The sequence below is a fragment of the Bos taurus genome, chromosome 5 (assembly GCF_002263795.3).
Source record: "Bos taurus isolate L1 Dominette 01449 registration number 42190680 breed Hereford chromosome 5, ARS-UCD2.0, whole genome shotgun sequence".
Taxonomy (NCBI): Eukaryota; Metazoa; Chordata; class Mammalia; order Artiodactyla; family Bovidae; genus Bos; species Bos taurus.
The window spans coordinates 105,987,723-106,007,363 of record NC_037332.1 but is presented as its reverse complement, the minus strand read 5'-3'; the positions used below and the strand labels follow the sequence as shown (position 1 = coordinate 106,007,363).

The 19,641-nt window shown below is 51.7% G+C and overlaps 1 long non-coding RNA gene across 1 annotated transcript; it reads right to left on the bottom strand.

The window, feature by feature from the left end:
* Nucleotides 1-273: 273 nt before the first annotated feature.
* Nucleotides 274-18,680, bottom strand: LOC112446627 (uncharacterized). Its single transcript, XR_009494647.1, has 3 exons — nucleotides 18,546-18,680; nucleotides 16,106-16,181; nucleotides 274-775 (listed from the first exon to the last, which is right to left on the bottom strand). It is a non-coding gene; the product is annotated as an uncharacterized lncRNA (long non-coding RNA).
* Nucleotides 18,681-19,641: the final 961 nt, after the last annotated feature.

Below are 19,641 nucleotides of genomic sequence, written 5' to 3'. Positions count from 1 at the left end.
GGAAGCCTGGCGTGCTGTAGTTCATGAGGTCGCAAAGAATCAGACATGACTTAGCGACTGAACAACAACAAAGCATAAGCAACTCATTTGCTGGAAGCACTCAAAAATAATCTAGTCCAGTGTTCCTAAGCCCGATTCTGCATCACGAATTCCCTGGAAAATCTCTTGCAATAGATCTTGGGTGAGGACCAGGAGCTGTCGTTCTCAATGAGCCCAGGTGATACTGATGCTGTCTGCCTGTGGACCCACCTTTGGGTTCAATCCTCTCTTTTTTCATCAGGAAAACTGAGACCCAGAAAGATAAATGGAAGGATCCCAAATCACAGAGCCAGCACTCAAACATGGATTTTTCTCCTTCTAAGCGTACCGTTGTTACTTCTGAATCCTTGATGCTTCACTTTGGAGCAGAGGAAGTCAGGGCCAGTTGTGGTGGGTGAATCATGGTGGGTCGTGTAAGACACTCAGCACATCTGGGGACGAGAGGGAAAGGCACCTGGGGAGTGGGGGGTCAACTGCTCTTTGATAGGAATCCTATCTGTGCAAAACTGTTTTCTTAAATGAATAAAGTAAGATTTTCACATTCGACATTTAATTATTTTTCCCTTTAAAAATGACTCGGGGACTTCCCTTGTGGTCCAGTTGGTTGAGAATCTACCTGCCAATGCAGGGAACACAAATTCGATTCCTGGTCCAGGAAGATTCCACTGAGTTGCCTCGAGTCAGCTTAGTCCGTGTGCCACAACTCCTGAAGCCTGCGCACCCTAGGGCCTGTGCTCTGCAACAAGAGAAGCCATCACAATGAGAAGTCTGTACATCACTAGGGAGTAGCTCCCGCTCACCGCAACCCAGGGCAGTCAAAAATAAACACATAGATATTTCAAATGTTTGCCAGTATCAAAAAAAAAAAAAAGTGACTCAGCACAGACAGAACAGACTGGTGGCTGCCAAGGGGAGGGGTCGGGGGAGGAATGGATTGAAAGGTTGGGGTTAGCAGATATAAGCTTTTATATATAAATGGATAAACAACCATGTCCTCCTATATAGCACAGAGAACTATATTCAATGTATTGAGACGAGCCATAATGGAAAAGACTATTTTAAAAGATTGCATATGCTGCTGCTACTGCTGCTGCTGCTGCTAAGTCACTTCAGTTGTGTCCGACTCTGTATGACCCCATAGACAGCAGCCCACCAGGCTCCCCATCCCTGGGAATCTCCAGGCAAGAACACTGGAGTGGGTTTCCATTTCCTTCTCCAATGCATGAAAGGAAAAGTGAAAGTGAAGTCGCTCAGTCGTGTCCAACTCTGCGACCCCATGGACTGCAGCCTACCAGGCGCCTCCATCCATGGGATTTTCCAGGTGAGAGTACTGGAGTGGGTGCCGTATATAATATACAAATGACTTTGCTACACAGCAGAAGTTAGTGCAACACAGTGAATCAGCTATACTTCAATAAAAGACTAAAATGGAGAAAGAAAAGTGATTCGGGCTCTCAAAATCTGTCTCCACACTTCTGTCTTTCAGAAATCCTTCTTAGAATCCTACAACTCAACTCACAGCCCTGCCTTTGATCTCAGCCACTAGACATCCTACAGCCCTTGAAGACACGCATTTGCTGACCTGTTGAATGCAAATACTCCCCAGACCTTTTCACGACCTGGGTTCGGCCGGAGGTAAAATCTCTCTGTCTTCCCACACCCTGGGTCCCCTCCGGGTCTATACCACGTTAAAGAACACCGTCAGTCAGGCGTGGAAGAAGGAAATAGCTGAGGGTCCGGAAGACTGGGTTGTCTGCCCGGCTCTGCCGCTAACTGGCCGGCTGCCCCCAGGCAGTTCCTTTCTCACTGAGTGCTTCAGTTCCCCTGTTAAAAAGCAAACACCTTGGACTTGATTAATATTTCCCAGGAGATGTTCTGAAGGACACTTCCTCAGGAGGTTAATGATTGTTACACGAGCACAGGCCCTCTGTGGTTAAGAACCTTTCAGAAACACCAGGACACGTGGGTCTCTACTGCAGGACACCTTCACCGTGCCTCACAGGTTGATGGCTTGTACAGAACCCTTGCTCGGGGGGCATCCCATGAGGTTAATGTTCTACAAAACTTTGGCTCGAGTCTGGAAGGATGAGCTCTGGGGTCCCTTCCAGGATGAACAGATGTGAAAAGAGGACTAAGAACTGGGCCAGAAGCCAGGAGACTTGGGTTCAAATCTCCTCCACTTACAAGTTGTGCGGTGGCCCCTGTCTGAGCCTGTGTCCTCCAGCACACCTGGGGCGGGGGGGCTGTGGTGAAATTATGCATGACACCTAACACCTGCCTAGGGATTCCCCGATGGCTCAGCGCTAAAGAATCTGCCTACAATGCAGGAGACACAGGATTCATGGGTTCGATCCCTGGGTCAGGAAGATCCCCTGGAGAAGGGCATGGCAACACACTCCAGTATTTTTGCCTGGAGCATCCTATGGTCGGAGGAGCCTGGCGGGCTACAGTTCAGAGGACTGTAAAGAGTCGGACACGACTGTGCATGCACGCACACAGCACATGAAACACCGCCTGGGATGAAATAAAGGCTGGAATGTTACTGGGACTTACTGGCTTTCTCACCCAGGTCTTCGTCAACAGCTGCACGGGACTTCCTTCTGAAACCGTTCTATGCATCAGCCATAAAACTGCAGTTTTTTTAAGATTTTTTTTTTTAATGTGGACTATTTTCAAAAGTCTTCATTGAATTTCTTACAATAGTGCTTCTGTTTTATGTTTTGGATTTTTGGCCACAAGACACGTGGGACTTAGCTCCCCAACCAGGAATCGAACCTGTACCCCTTGCCTTGGAAGACAACGTCTTAACCACTGGACCATCAGGGAAGTCCCTGAAACTGCATATTTTCAAGAAGAGTTTGGAGATGACCCTGACCACTGACTCACCCACTCTAGGCCGTGAGCTTCGTCCATTCTCTGGAAGCGGGTATCATAAGCAAAGCTGGCATTGCACGTACACAGGCATGCCATGTAACTCCAGGCTGGGGAGTATATGCCCAAACTGCCTGCAGCTCCTCTAGCCAAGCCAGGGGCCTTGCGGAGCTGGCGAGGATGCCCCGATCACCTGACACAGGGTTCTCGGCAAGAGCAGACCGGATTGCACTCGGGCCCCAGGAATGTTATCGCCTGGCCTCCCCGGAAGGCAGATGTTTGCCTAGGCTGACCCAGGGTCAGGCACACCTGGGCTGAAGACAGCCTGTCTTTCCCCAGGGCTGAGCCTCCACATTCTGACCGGGTCAGGGTCAGGGGGTCACTGGAGATAAAGGTTCAAGGGATGATGATGGTAGGGAGGAGGTGGATGTGGATGTTCAGTATATCTTGCATTCTGGGAAGACCCAGAAAAAGTGTCTCTGTTAACAGGTGTGTCAGCTCAGCTTGTCGAGAAGCAGGACCTCAGTAACTTAGGATCGAACGATGCTGTTCTGAGCACAGATGTTTTCATCGGGGTGGGCGAGCACAGCTGAGCACTATTCAAAGAGACTTATGTGAGCTCCATCCTTCAAACCTCCTATTCTAGGAGGCAGCTTCTAACCTTTTCCTCTTTTGCTCATGCACAGAGAGGTTAAGTAACTTGCTCATGTTCCCACAGCCATTTAGTGATGACTCAGGTGAATCTAAGAAGTGAGTTCTAAAACCTGAGAGCCCACCCACCTTGATAGCGTGCCTCTTGAAACTTAACGAGGGGCTTGCTCTTTGAAGTCCAAAACGAGGTTGTAAAAAAGCATGTTTGTTCCAACTAGTATTTCACAGAGCAAGGTGCTGTGATGGGCCAAGAAACTAGAAAAGGGGACCTAAGGGTTAGCAGGCCAGTGAAGTCCATTCACCTAAACTGCCCCCCATGGCTTTACTTCCTGGACTTCCGTCCCCTGGGGCACTGCACCCTCAGCCAGGCTGCGAAGTCAACACCAACACCAGTGGCCAAAATAGGTACTTAAAAAGCTTAAGGGCTTCCCTGGTGGCTCAGACGGTAAAGAAGCTTCCTGCGATGCGGGAGATTTGGGTTTGATCCCTGGATTGGGAAGATCCTCTAGAAGATGGCACGACAACCCACTCCAGTACTCTTGCCTGGAGAATTCCACAGACAGAGGAGGCTGACGGGCTACAGGCCGTGGGGTGGCAAATAGTCAGACACGACTGAGCAACTAAGCACACGGCACAAACAGCAAGCAGTGCAAGCATGAGACAACAAGAGGAGAGTGTTAAGTGTTCCAAAGGAATTCTAAAAAAGCTCCCTAGGACTTGGAAAAGGAGCACCTGGCTGGGTAACTCCAGAAGGCTTCCTGGAGGAAGTGAGATTGGAACATCTGCCATCACCAAGCAGCTGTTCTAAGCTCCAGAGCCAGTCACCAACCCTCCTGGAATTCCTGGCAGGATGCGTCACAAAGTTCCGGCTCCCAGCTGAGAAACAGCAGCCCCCAGGGGCTGAGGCAGCCCGGAGGAGCACCGGCCAGCAGCAGGCCCTGGCCACAACTCCCAGAGGCGTATCAGAACTTCCTGAAGCAACAGCTGCCCTAAAGCAGGGCATGAGGAAGAGCTCTGCAAGTTAATCCACCGAGCTTTGCCCACCTCTCCTCTGCACCCCACAGGCCCAGCCCCTAGGAGACAGCCTAACTGTGCAGGAAGCATAGTGCATGCCATCTGGAGACTGGACAGCAGGGAGGGAGACTGAGGGGCCTTCTCGGGCCTCACTGCCTTGGGCTGACTTGTCCAGTTCATTCTTCCTTCGTCATCCTCTTCTTCTGTTGCTGTTCTGTGGCTAAGTCATGTCTGACTCTCTGCCCCCTTGTGGACTGCAGCAGGCCAGTCTTCCTTGTCCTTCACTATCTCCCAGCGCTTGCTCAAACTCATGTCCATTGAGTCGGTGATGCCATCCAACCATCTCATCCTCTGTGTCCCTCTTCTCCTGCCCTCTATCTTTCCCAGCATCTGCATCCTCTTCTTTCCCCCTCCCTCAACTCCGCTTATTCTAAAGGCCCCAGAAAGCTATGCAGTCATGTTCACAGAAGATTGCTCAGGGAGGCTGCTGAAGGCAGATGTGATGAGGCCAAGTTCCAAGTTCTAGATCTTTGTAAGAAGACATGGAGATGGGGAATTGTGGAACTTCATGACTCAGACTGGGGACAGGGGGGTGGAGGCAGAGAAGGTAAGGGGCATAGCTAAGACCACATGGCACACTGGTACGCAGACCCCTGAGAAGTCCCCACACCCCAACAGCTCGAATAATCACTGTTCCCATCCCTGATGGCTAACTTGCCGTTCGTCCGTTTCTCCATCCCATAGAAACCCATCCAGCCCCTAACAAAATACAGACGCTACAACCAAGTCACGTTTTGTCAGGGGCCAGAGCCCTTTCTCAAATAGGAATCTCCCTAAAACTAACTCAAAATAAAACAGAGCATTCTGGTACTTTTTAAAGCCCAAGTCCACTGTTTTAGGGTATTGTCTCAAGTTCAATGCCTCATGACCCAGGGATGCTTTAGAATCACGGAACTGGTTCAGTCCCTGAGGACAGACATCCACGTGTATTTGCTGCCACTAGCGACGTGCTTACTCATTCACTCACTTATTCCTTTGGAAAACATTTTTCACGTGTTTCATGCATTCAGTCTGGTGGAAAGGAGGACCAACACAGGCTGCAAAACATAGAAGGACTATCTTATTGTTCTCGTTCGCATTGGACACCTGCCCTGCCCTGTGGGCCGCTCCCCCCAGCCCCAGGAGGGGCTGCTGGGGGCCTCTTTGTGCGGCTCAGAGGATCTGGGTACCTGGCCCAGGGCCCAGTGCTGCCAGTGACGGGCACCAGGGAAGAGACTCGCACGTGGGCAAGCCCGGGAGCCACCCGCTGAGGAAGAAGAGGAGGAAGTGAAGACAGCTGCCTTCCCGAGTGGGCGGCCGTTCAAGGCCCTGGAGAGAAAGGCAGGAAGCCATTCGACCAGAGCAAGGAAGGAAGACCAGGATGACGCGGCCCTCACGAAGGTGTGCGCCTGACCCCTCGGTGGCTCTGCTCGCCATCCTTGGAGGGAAACTTGCACAAACACTCAGAAGAAGGTAACTGGAGGCCACAGGGCTCCCCGGAGCAGCCCCATCTCTTTCTTCTGGGTAACCAAAACAGTTTGGAGGAGGAAAGCCTTTGGAATAACTTTCATAAATGCCTCAAACCAAAGTATTTAGGTGAAGGGGGTGGGGGGCTCACGGGGAGGGATAGTAGCCAGGGGGGGATAAAGAGGAAATAGACCCAGGCCTTGGTCTGTCCAGGTCCAGCAACCTCAAGGTCATCCCAGAGGTCTGCCCAGGGCCACACACAGGCGAGGCTCCCATTACTCATTAGCCAGCCCGGGCGCTGGTCCCCAGGGTCCCTGTCCTTGGCCACAAACAGAGATGAAAGCCGAGCCGCCAGCTCAGGGAGCAGTGGGCCTGATAGCTCAGTAGCTGTCTCAGCCACCGGCATTATCAGAGCCTGGGGCAGCCAAGCTCCCGGGGGTGGGGGAGGCTGGGCTCCCAAACACTCATCACCCGCCCTTCAACTCGCCTCACCCAAACAAACGGGCAAAACAGCCACCGGGAGTGGAGGGGGCATTGTAACAGACTCCTGGAGCCAGCTCTGTAAGGACTGATGACAGGGAAGAAATCCTTCCCACATCCTCTCACCAGACACGTGGATGGAGGTCTCTCCTCTCACCCCCAGGCTGAGATAAAAGGCACCTGGATTCAGGTTCAGGGAGCAGCTGTGCCCATCCTGAAGCCCTGGTCCTGTCCAAGCTCTCTGCTCACCACACCTCCCCTCACTAAGCGGTGGTGGGAAGTGCCCATGGGGCCATGCCTACCCACCCATGCCTCACCAGCTGAGACCACGGAAGTCCAGAAAGCAGCAGGTTGCTTCCACGACCTTGTCTGAGAGACGCAGCTGGCCCCATAAGCCCCCAACTACCCTCTGCCCGACTTGAAACTGGCATCAAGCATATGGCTGAGCTGCTGTCACAGCCCCATCAATGGAAACTGGAGGCTGACATTCTAAGCAGAGAAACCCAAGCAGAGAGCAGGAAGCGGTTCGATTCCTGGTCTGGGAAGATCCCACATGCCGAGGAGCAACTAAGCCAACACATTTGAGCCTGTGCTCTAGAATCCGGGAACTGCAACTACTGAGCCCACAAACCGCAAGTAACTGAAGCCCAAGTACTCTAGAGCCTGTGCTTCCACAGGAGAAGCCATGACAATGAGAAGCCTGTGCGCCACAAATACAGAGTAGCCCCAACTCGCCACAACTAGAGAACAGCCCGCACGGGAACAAAGACCCAGCACAGCCAACGATTAATTAATTAGTTAGAAAGAAAAAAAAAACAAGAATCTGCCTTCCAGTGCAGGGGTCGGGAGTTCGATCCTTGGTCGGAAAACTAAGATCCCATATGCCTCAGAGCAGCTAAGCTCGCTCGCCACAACTACTGGAGCCTCCAGAGCCATGCACTCTGGGCCTGTGTCACAGCTGCAGAGGCCCATGCACCGCAACAAAAGATCCTGAGTGCCACGACTAAGACCTGGAGCAGCCAGAGAGATGGATAGATTAAAAATAGTAACAACGAATGACTGACGTGCTGGGTGTCGATACAAAGATCCGATCCCTGATCTTGAGGAGGTCCTGAACTTGGGAAAGAACAGGTAACTAGACAGCACTCAGCACCACACAAGCTGCCCTTGGCTGAGCCCCGAGAAGGTGCTCTGCTTCTCCAGCCGTTACGTACCTTTCACCAAAGGGGACGTGAGCTCCGAGTGCCAGCCACATGTCAGGGCTCCAAGTCACACCCCAGTCTGGTAGCTGTGTCTTAGGTCGGGACCAGACAGGGTTGACCGAGGCAGTCCCCTGGGAACTGAATTTCTACCCTTCCCAGCCACCCACACAGCTTCTTTTCCATCTCCATGGCTTCTCTGACCTTTGTGACAAGACCTCTCTTGTCTTCTGTTACCCTTGTTGCTTAAATCCATTTCTAGGGTTTCAAGGATCACTTTTTGAAAATATTTTTATTTATTTGTTTGGCTGCACTGGGTTTTCGTTGCAGCATGCAGGATCTTTCGCTGCAGCATGTGAGATCTAGTACCCTGACCAGGGGTCAAACCCAGGCTGGCTGCATTGGGAAGCACAGTTTTAGCCACTGGATCACCAGGGAAGTCCACTCAAGCATTACCTTCACTTGCCATCTCCACACCTGAAGCTCCAGTTCACACCTCGCCTCGTGCTCCAGACCCCCATTCTACCCCAAATCATTTCAGACACTTAACACCATCCTGCCATTCTTGGGCTACTCTGTTCTAGATCTCTTTGGCCCGTGCTGGAATTTCAACAACCTGAGTCTCCTGTTGTCATTTATTCTCTCCTCATCCCAAGACCCCTTACCAATGTCTTGTTGAGTTCTCACGTCACTGTCTTATTCAAACACATTCCCTGGTCCCCTAACACCTACAGAACATGTCCTGGTGCCTGCAGAGCCTTGTGTGTTCTGGTGCCAACCTAGTCTCTGTTTCCTTCTTCTCAGATCCTAAACCCCAAGATTATACCTGAGCAGGACCCTGTGACCTTGAAAAATCCCATGTCCTCAAAATCCCATGGACAGAGGAGCCTGGTGAGCTACAGTCCATGGGGTCGCAAAGAGTCAGATACAACTGAGCTTGCACGCACACACACACAGGACACTATGGGGCCTTCCCAGGGCCAAATCCCTCCCCCATATCCTCTGCTGTAGCTCCTCTCTGAAGGACCTAGATAATAGTATCTGATGCACATTTCCTGAGTTTTTCTTACAAATACAAAAACCACCATCAAAAGGAAGACAACGACTTGATGACCATGAGCACATAGCCCCCAGGCCTCCTGGAACCTAAGGCTTGATCATGTGAATGCCTGTGACACTATCCTGTCCCCTCACCATCAACCAATCAGAGAACAGTGCACTAGCTGATCACAGATCCCGGGATGCCCCTGCCTCACCTGGCCTTTAAAGATGCTGAACCCCATCAGGAACTCTGAGTGGTTCAAACACTAACTACATGGGCTCCTTGCTTGGCACCTGCAATAGACACTTCGCTTTCCTTCCCCACAGCCTGGGGTCGGTAGATTGGCTTTACACAGGGGAGAGAACCCAAGTTTGGTTCAGTACTGTTGCAGGAAGGGGGAGCCCTCCCAGGGCCCGAGAGCAAGCTCTTGTCTAACACTCAGAAATGAATCGTCCGAGTAGACACCTGTGCTGACAAAGAGACTTTATTGGGAAGGGACGCCTGGGCAGAGAGCAGTAGGGTAAGGGAACTCAGGAGGACTGCTCCACCACGTGGCTTGCAGTCTTGGGTTTTAAGGTGATGGGATTAGTTTCTGCGTTGTCTTTGGCCAATCATTCTGACTCAGGGTCCTTCCTGGTGGCACACGCATTGCTTAGCCAAAATGGACACCAGCAAGAAGGATTCTGGGAGGTGGTCGGACACGTTTCGTCTCCTTTTGACTTTTTTCGAACTCTTGCAGTTGGTGGTAGCTTATTAGCTCTGTGTTCCTTATCAGACCTCCTATTATAAAATAACTCATGCAAATGGTAACTATGGTGCCTGGCCAGGGTGGACGGTTTCAATCAGTGTGCTTCCCCTAACAGTTAATAGGATGACTCACTATTTCTTGGTCATCTCAGAGCTTCTACACCTCATGACCTCCTGGGTGTCTCTCCCCAGAGACACCCACCCCTCTGGGATGCAGTTCCTATCCCCACAGTGGGATAGAGGCCCTGCTTCCCAAGATTCCCCTGAATATGGTTATTTCACATCCAGGGGAACTTGGGTCCAGCCTTGTCTTGCACTTCGGTGCCAGGGAAGGAGTCTGGGCTGTGAACTTGGAATGGGTGTTAAATTCTGGCTCAACAATGTCCAAGTTGTATGACCTTGGACCCTTTAATAGGAACCTTTTCCCCCATCTGTGAAATTGGCACCAGAATACAACCTTGCTGTGAAAGTTAGAAATAATATACATAAAAACATCCCACACAAGCAAGTGATCCGCGTGTGCTAAGTTGCTTCAGTCATGTCTGACTCTGCGACCCCATGGACTGTAGCCCACCAGGCTCCCACCAGGATTCTCTAAGCAAAAATACTGGACTGGGTTGCCATGCCTTCCTTCAGCGGATCTTCCTGACCCAGTGATCAGACCTGTGTCTCTTACGTCTCCTACATTGGCAGGCAGGTAATTAGTGCCACCTGGGAAGCACAAGTGATCCATAGGCAGTAATTATTAATATTATGATGCATTGTTTATTTCCCACATAAATACCTGGAGTTTTAGGCTGACCAAGCTCTATTTTCTTTTCCTTTTTTTTGGCATCAACCTCAGTCACCAACACAGAGACAGGATCACAGAACCCTTCCCAGCAATGCGATTTGAATCCTGACAAAACTGGAGGAATCAAGATTTCCTCTTGTCTCCTCTGCTGCTGTCCTGGCTGGGCCCCCTGGCGCCCTGGAGTCACAATTGTTCAGGATTACACTGCCCCCCGTCCCATCCCACCGCCCCCACTGTCTGCCTCTGTTTCCCCAGTCCAAGTACCTCCATATCCACACCCCCTGGCCCCATGCCATACATATAAGATGCTATGTAGGGTTCCTGCATGAAATAACTCAGTTGTAGGTGGAAAGGGAGAGCTTCTTAAAGGAACAGAAGTCATGAATCACTCTGAAGCTGGGAGGCAACCCCAGGAAGCCGTGCCATGCAAACCACAATTCCCCAAACCTCGGTAAGAAGTGGCCTCCAACCCCCCGGAGACCTGGCAGGAGACTCCTTTCTCTCTGTTGCTTGGCACTTGGCCGTTGTCATTCTGGCCGAACCCCAGCAGCCCAGAGGCACAGAAAAACTGAAAGCCCCAACACCCCTGCCCTAGATGCAAAGCCAGCCTGGGCCCTGTCACTTTTTCGCCTTCGTTCAAACCCAGAGGGTCTTCAGGTTGTGTGTGTGTGTGACTCAGTCGTGTCCGATTCTTTGAGATCCCATTGCTGTAGCCCCCCATGCTCCTCTGTCCATGGGATTTTCCAGGCAAGAATACTGGAGTGGGTTGCCATTTCCTTCTTCAGGGAATCTTCCTGACTCAGGGATCGTACCAGTGTCTCCTGCATTGGCAGACTCTTGACTGTCTGAGCCACCAGGGAAGCCTGGGTCTTTAGGCTACAGACAGAGAAAGGTGGGCCGACAAGGCATCTTTATCCCAGCCTGTGGCTTTTCCTAGAATCAAGGCCCTGGATGGTTTGTATCTCAGGTGGGTGTCCTGGCTAGGGGTGATGCCGCAAACCCCAGTCCCTGGCTTCCCAGTCATGCTATGGAATGCTGGAGGCCAGGCCTTGGAGCCTGGGAGGAGAGAACACTGCTTGCAGATGCGAGCTTGCAAGAAGCTTTGATGTTCCGAGCGGGGTTGGGAGGCGTGGGAAGTGAGACTTCTGTTCCCCGGTGCTCCTGCCGGCAGAGGCTCCAGTTATCGGAAAGGCCCCAGCATAGCCTAAAGGTGCTGGCTACATACAGTCTGTCTTGGCCCAGAGTATATATCAGGGCCGGAACCAAAGAATGCGCTTGAATCAAAGTGGAAAATGAGCTGCTGTACAACAGAAAGCACTCCTCTCCAAAATATATAGGCATCAAAGTGTACCCCTGTCTAGCTGGGACAGGAGCCATCAAAATGCAAATGCGGGTTTTGAGAATGCTAATGTTGAAATTGGAGAACAATACCGAGACAGACTTCTTGGGGCCGGGGAGAGGGCCCCGGGGCAGGATGTGGGAGCCGAGTAGGGGGCAGGGATGAAAGGGGCAAAGGAAGCCGAATGAGAGAGCCGGAGAGGAGAAAACAGCAGGAGTCAATTGAGGTTGAAAGACTGCCGGGCCGGCTGGGGAAAAGGGGAGTGCTGCAGGGGACGGGTCAGAGGACCTGACCGCTGACCACTGACCTGAGGCTGCGCGCCCAGGAAAGGGGAGGGGGCGGGGCGGAGCGGCAGGACGCGCCTGGAGTCTGGGCTTGGACTTGAGGTCGAGGCCTGGGGAAAGAGACAGAGGGACCCGTGTTTCTGAAAGGCCCGTGATGCCAGGAGACGTGCTCTGCTTGGGTGCAGCTGGCCTGCGAGGCGGAGAGCGAGGGGGCCTGGGAAGGGGCCCGAGAGCGGGGCGCAGGCCAGAGGCAGGCCTGGGGTGGGAGCGGCTTCCCAGGGTTGGAAGTCGGCTCCTGCCCCTGTGGATGGCCTGCTTCCTCCCTGAGCCTCACTTTCTTATCTGGAAACCCGAGACCGGCTGTGCTGAGAGGACCCAATAAGTCAAAACTGAGCGTTCCACAGGGAAATGGCTTGCCATGTTGGCTGTCAGCTTCGTAAGTTAAGAAACTGAGGCTCAGGACATCCCGGCTGGTCCATTGGTTAAGATTTCACCTTCCTTTGCAGGGGGTGAGGGTTCGATCCCTGGTTGGGGAACTAAGATCTATATGCCTTGAGGCCAAAACACAAAGCAGAAGCAATATTTTAGCAGATTCAATAAAGACTTTTAAAATGGTTCACATTAAAAAAAAAAAGTCTTTTTTAAAAAGAGAAAGAAACTGAGGCTCAAGAAGGCTTGAGAACACGTGCAATCAGACAGCAGCGGGTTGGGGCATGGAAAATTCATCTCAACTCCAATGTCAGATCTGTACCCACCTCTATGAAGAAAGCAGGCCACAGGCATGGGCCGTGGGACCCCAGGGAGGCCGAAGAGTGGCCAAGACTTGAATCCTGTTGCTGGAATCAGTGAGGTCTGAGAAGGGCTCATCTGGACAGTGGAGTCCCCGGACGGTTTGAGGGCCTGTTTTCAGGCCGTTCCTCAGCACGGTCACTGACAGCCTGGCACAGTTACAGCTCAGGCCATCACTGTGCCACCGCTGACCCCCAGGCTGAGTTCAAGAAGGCAAGGATCGTGTCCTGTGCCCACCTTGGTTCCTCCAGGGCCACGCATGGCATGGGGTGGATAGATGCCAAATGGGCTCACTCACTGAACAGGCACTGTGCTCCGAGGCAGGAATTCACAGATACATGTAGCAGTGTGACCCTGCTTTTGGATAACTCCTTCCAGCCTGCTGAGTGGATGAAGGAAAGAATGAATGGAACCTTGGAAGGGCCAGGCTATCTTGCTTGCTGCTTTCTGATTGGGTCAAGCCTGTGTTCACATTTTCTGATCAGAGTCATCCCACTCTCTCTGCAGCACAGACCAGAGCCATGCCCGCACCCTGCCTGTTGGTTAAGTGGCTGGTATAGGGGTCTCAGGGCTCTCAATCAGTGCTGCCTTTATCAAAAAGAGGATGCTTACCCTTCTACACACACCGCAAGCAGGAGGGCCTAGAGCTGTTCACATCCTCTCCCTTAGACTCTCCCGGGACCAGGGACTGCCACGGCCCCAGGCAGCAGGAGGCCAGGGGAACCGGGATGATGTTCTCTGGTGTGGAGCTCCTGGTCCCCAAGGCGGTACGCTGGGGCATCACTGGGACTCCCACAGGAGGAACTGAGGGCTCGGCTACCTTTTCAGGTGCTGTCAGAGGAAGGAATCCAAGAAAATGCTGACTAAAGGGGGCAGCTCTGTGAACTACTCAGGAGCCAAGAACACACATATTTTCTCATGTTGTTATTGTTCAGTCACTCCGTCATGTCCAACTCTTTGTCCCCATGGACAAAGCATACCAGACCACCCTGTCCTTCACTATTTTCCGGAGTTTGCTCAAACTCATGTCCATTGAGTCGATGATGTTATCCAACCATCTCATCCTCTGTCACCCTCTTCTCCTCCTGCCCTCAGTCTTTCCCAGAATCAGGGTCTTTTCCAGTGAGTGGGGCCTTCTCATCAGGTGGCCAAAGTATTGGAGCTTCAGCTTCAGCATCAGTCCATCCAATGAATGGTTGATTTCCTTTAGAATTGACTGCTTTGATCTCCTTGCTGTCCAAGGGGCTCTCAAGAGTCTTCTCCAGCGCCACAGTTTGAAAGTATCAATTCTTCGGCACTCAGCCTTCTTTATGGTCCAACTCTCACATCCATACATGACTACTGGAATCTATACACAACCACTTGTCTCATGTAGAAAAGACTCATTTTGTACAGGATGAACAACAGGGAGCACTGATGTGTTTCCCCTTCAGTGGAAATACCACAGCCTGAGGCTGTGTATGTGTTTGTGAGAGAGAGATAGAAAGACAGGGAGAGAAAGGACTGGAAACTTAGAGTGCATCAGGCCAGGGGCCTTTCTGGGGCTCACAGGAAGGATGAACAGAAGGGAAGGATGGGCCGGAGCAGGGACTGACTGACTTCAGGGAAGCGGCTCTGTCCAGGGCCAAGTGTGACCATGGAAACGGACCTGCTCGCCATGCCCTTCCCCACCAGCTCTGCCCACAGAGGAGTCCACAGGGCAGGCTCTCAACCTCCCCCGTGTTGCCTGCAGGAGGAGTCAAAGATCAGTAGTGATACTTGTGCTGGAAGCCAGTCCAAGGGAAAGGAAGAGATTCCCCTCCCAAGGAGCCACAGAGGCCAGAATGCATGGTCACCACCCCACACCAGTTCACAGCTGAGGGGACAGTGAGAGAAGATATAGACACCTTTGCAGATGTTCGGACCTAGGATCCATGCTGGGTGTCCAGATTCCAGAGTGAATGGGAACCAGTGTGAGCACAAAAAGACCAAGTCTGGTGCAATGTTAGGCATGGGAAGGGCTGCGTTTTACAACCTCACATGCAGTTTTTACTGGGAGAAAATGGAAAAAAAAAAAATAAAGAACTAGGCTTTGAAGAGTGACCAATGTTGATAGACTCTCCGATTTAACAGCTTCTTGTTCTTCCTCACCATCATCACCTCTTCCCCACCATCATCACCTCTTCTCCATCATCACCATCTCTTCTCCACCATCATCATCATCTCTTCCCCACATCATCTCTTCTCCATTCTCCTCATTGCCTCTTCTCCACTATCATCACTTCTTCTCCACCATCATCTCTTCTCTATCACTGTCATCTCTTCTCTATCACTGTCATCTCTTCTCCATCACCATCACCTCTTCCCCACCATCATCACCTCTTCTCCATCATCACCATCTCTTCTCCATCATCTCTTATCCACCATCATCTCTTCTCCATCCTCAACTCTTCTCCACCATCATCACCTCTTCCTCATCATTATTTCTTCTCCATCCTCCTCCTCATCTCTTCTCCACTCTGCAGGAGCCTTCCTGTCACCTGGGTTGGTGCACACACTAATGTGATCACCCTGAGGCATTCGCTTCAGTTTTCTGTGTGTGTGGTGGTTGTTTGATCAGTGACTGTTTAGGTACCCTCATTGGACCATAAACTCTCTGAGGACAGAGACTTTGGTTAGTTTTACTCCCTGTTGTAGTCCCCGTACTGGACAGAATGCCTGGTGTATGATTAATAAATGCTTACTGAATAAGTAAGAGAATAAAGTAATGGAGCCAGTTCATTTCATAGATGCCTCAGAGCTGGAAAGTGTTGGGATCAGAGGAGGAGCCTGGAGCTTGGAAGGGCAGACACTAGACAGAGGTCACATGGCTTGGCTATTGTGAGGAGCTGGGACTTGGTCTGAGTATTCTCTCCTCTCCCCTTTACGTCATTTTGACTCAGCAATTTGGTGGCAGCAACAACAGTGCTGGCCGTGGCGGTGATGGTGGTGCTGATGCGTGTGTGTGTCTCAGGTGGAGACACAGAGCAGAGCCTGCTTCTAGAGCACAGTTAAGGGAATGGGATCCAGAAAAGTCTCTTGACATGTGTACACTTCTCTACTGTAGCATCTTTCTCCTTTAGAAATAACCACGGTTGGTCCCCAGACCTCACTGCCAATCCAAAGAAACAATAGGATTAATTTAAAAATATATATTCCAGGCATGGAGATGCATTTTTTAGGTTAATTAAAAATACAGGCTAATCCTACTGCATACTAGAACAGACACAGAGATCAACAAAATATCAGGAGAATATCCGAATTTTTTAATAAATGAACACAGTGGATTCTGCTCTTTAGTAGATAGCTTGTGGTCTCAAAGTTCACACTTACCAGTAACTTCTGGATGGGAACTCTTCTGGTTACCCTTGTGCTGCTGGGCTCATCATAACAGGTGCTCCACTCATATCTGTAGAATGAACAAGTGAATGAACTTTCATTAGACTGGAAAGAGTCCTGGATAGCAGAAGGAAGACCACAGCACCCAAAGTGCTATACTTGTCTGTTATAGGATTTATTTGCTATCTCTTGGAAGGCCTATGCTTTCATAATACCATGGCCTAACAGAAGCAAAAGACCAGAGATAGGTTTGGTCACCTTTTGACTATTTGAATATAAGTAAGTTACCAAAGTGGAGAGTGAAAAAGTTGGCTTAAAGCTCAACATTCAGAAAACGAAGATCATGGCATCCGGTCCCATCACTTCATGGGAAATAGATGGGGAAGCAGTGGAGACAATGTCAGATTTTATTTTTTGGGGGCTCCAAAATCACTGCAGATGGTGATTGCAGCCATGAAAGTAAAAGACGCTTACTCCTTGGAAGGAAAGTTATGACCAACCTAGATAGCATATTCAAAAGCAGAGACATTACTTTGCCAACAAAGGTCCATCTAGTCAAGGCTATGTTTTTTCCTGTGGTCATGTATGGATGTGAGACTTGGACTGTGAAGAAGGCTGAGCGCCGAAGAATTAATGCCTTTGAACTGTGGTGTTGGAGAAAACTCTTGAGAGTCTCTTGGACTGCAAGGAGATCCAACCAGTCCATTCTGAAGGAGATCAGCCCTGGGATTTCTTTGGAAGGAATGATGCTAAAGCTGAAACTCCAGTACTTTGGCCACCTCATGCGAAGAGTTGACTCATTGGAAAAGACTCTGATGCTGGGAGGGATTGGGGGCAGGAGGAGAAGGGGACGACAGAGGATGAGATGGCTGGATGGCATCACTGACTTGATGGACGTGAGTCTGGGTGAACTCTGGGAGTTGGTGATGGACAGGGAGGCCTGGCGTGCTGCGATTCATGGGGTCGCAAAGAGTCGGACACGACTGAGCGACTGAACTGAACTGAACTGAAGTTACCAAAGCTGTCTGAGCTTCTATGGCCTCATCTGTCAAATGGGTACAAGAATTCTTTACTCTCCTAAGATAATTTTTAAATTGAAAGTGAAAGAGTTAGTCACTCAGTTGTATCTGACTCTTTGTGACCCCAGGGGCTATATAGCCTGCCAGGCTCTTCTGTCCATAAGATTCTCCAGGCAAGAAGAACGGAGTGGGTTGCCATTCCTTTCTCCTGGGGATCTTCCCAACCCAGGGATCAAACCCAAGTCTCCTGCACTGCAAGCAGACTCCTTGAATCTGAATTCAGCCTAACATTTACTGAGTGGCAGGCACTCTGGTAGACGGTAGGGATGTGGTACAAAAATGAACTCATCCCTGTTCTTTTTAGTGGAGGAGATATTCAGCAAATAAATACAAATACAAATAAAATTACAGTTTGCAGTGTGTGTTATGATGGAAAACCACTGCAGGGGGTGGGGGTGGGGGGCGGTGCATAAGAGAGAAGAGCAGTGGTACCAATTCAGATCAGGGTGTCATGGATGAGTCAGGACATAGCCAAGGGAGAGGTGGGGTTTCCGTGACGGCTCACTGATAAAGAATCTGCCTGCCAATGCCAGAATCACTGGTTGGATCCCTGGGTTGGGAAGATCCCCTGGAGAAGGAAATAGCAGTCCACTCCAGTGTTCTTGCCTGGGAAATCCCATGGACAGAGGAACCTGGCAGGCTATAATCCAAGGGTAGCAAGAGTCCTCCTACAGGACTGAGCGACAAAACCTCGCCTAAGGCAGGGGTTGGGGCGGTGGCTAAGGAAATAGCAGTGCAAAGGCCCTGGAGGTATAGGAAAGAGGGGGGCGGCGGGGGCGGCGGGGGCTGGGCGATAAGGCGGGGTATGCAAAAGGTTTTAAGTGTGTGCTTGTGTGTGTTGGGGCGGGAGCGTGACTATTCCATTCATGTGTTAAAAAACCCTTGCACTGCCTGGTGGAAAGCGGTTTGGGCTGAAAACGAGAATCAAACCTCAATGCTCCTTTCGGTGTTGAGATAAGAACCAGAATCTTAAGAGGCGGCTGTGGGAGTCCAAACCTCTCGTCTTTAAACATGGGGAAAAAACGAGAATCACATTTGTGGAGGCTCCGTCAGGCTCACACGTGTATTCAGCTGTGAACCGGGAGAGACCTCGGATGTCTGACATCTTTTTCCAGATATCTGGTGGACTGTGCCTCTTTTTGCTTTCTGAGATGCGGGAGAGATGACTGACGGGTGCTCAGGGGCTGTCGGGAATCGGACAGTCTGGGCTCCCAAGAATGGTTCCCAGGGATGCGCCAGCGCCGGCCATGGCAGCTCGCCGCAGCTCACGTGCTGCAGCGGGAACTTGGGGCTCAAGGTCTCCCTCCCTCCTAGGCGGCTTAGCCCCCTTTCTTCAGTTCCCTCCCGGGTCCTACCTGCCTAAACACACAGCTGGAGCCTCCCATTCCGCCCCCGCCCTCAGGACAGGAAGCGAGCGGGGACTGCCACCCGCCGTGCTTCCCTAGGACCCGGCGGTCCGGATAGCAACCGGCTGAAAGGCGCTGCGATTGGCTGGCCCGGCTAAGAGGCGCTGCGGTTGGCTGCACCGGGGCTAAGCGGCCCCGCGATTGGCTGGCCCGGCTAAGCGGCACCGTGATTGGCTGGCCTCGCTTAGCAGCGCGGCGCTCGTCCAATCGAGGGCCGGGCCGGGCCGCCGCCGGGCCTGGCGGCGGGGCCGCGGGGAGCGGGGTGGGACATGCCTGTGGTATTTGCTCAGAGGGGCATGACCACTTTGGGCAAGTCTTTAAATGTGAGTCAGCTTTCGGCCGATCCCTGGGAAAAATTCCTTTGGTGTTGTCAGGCAGGGTTCTCTCACTGCAGCCTTTTTTTTTTTTTTTTAACAATTCAAAAGGGATAATCCCGCTGAATGGAGAAAGGCGTTCGGACTGGTCCCCGGCTTCCCGGACAGTGATGGGGACTAGGGACCTCAACAGGGACGAGAGCCCCTAATATGCCGGGGAACAACCTATGAGCTGTCCGTGTGGAGGATAGGGGCACCTTCCCCCGATCCCTGCGACCCCAGTCCCGTCTCCACGGGGCACACATTGGTGGGGCGAGGCGAACAGCGCCCCCTGGAGTTGTGCTGGCGCCTCCTGCCGCGTGAAAAAGACCTCGCCGTTCCTTCGCTGTCCTCCCATCTCACTGTGGGTCCAGGACTGGACCTCGAACTTAGTAGCTCTGGAATCACGGATAATCCCTCCATCTCTCTAAGCTCTCTAAACTCTCAGGTTCCCCATCTGCAGAGCCAAAGGCAGCGGTCCAGGCAGTGAACTGGTCCGGGAGGAGGGCCACTTTTTTGGGGGGGGACGGGGGAGGGGGCGCTCTCCTAACTCGCATTCCTTAATTGCGAGGGCAAGACAGTTCTGCACTCCAGGCCTCCTGTTTCCACAGCTTTGAGATGAGGGAGTTGTTCTAGAAGAGTGCTTGAGGGGCTTCCCGGTTCTATGAGGGTCGTTGCGCCGGGCCATCCCT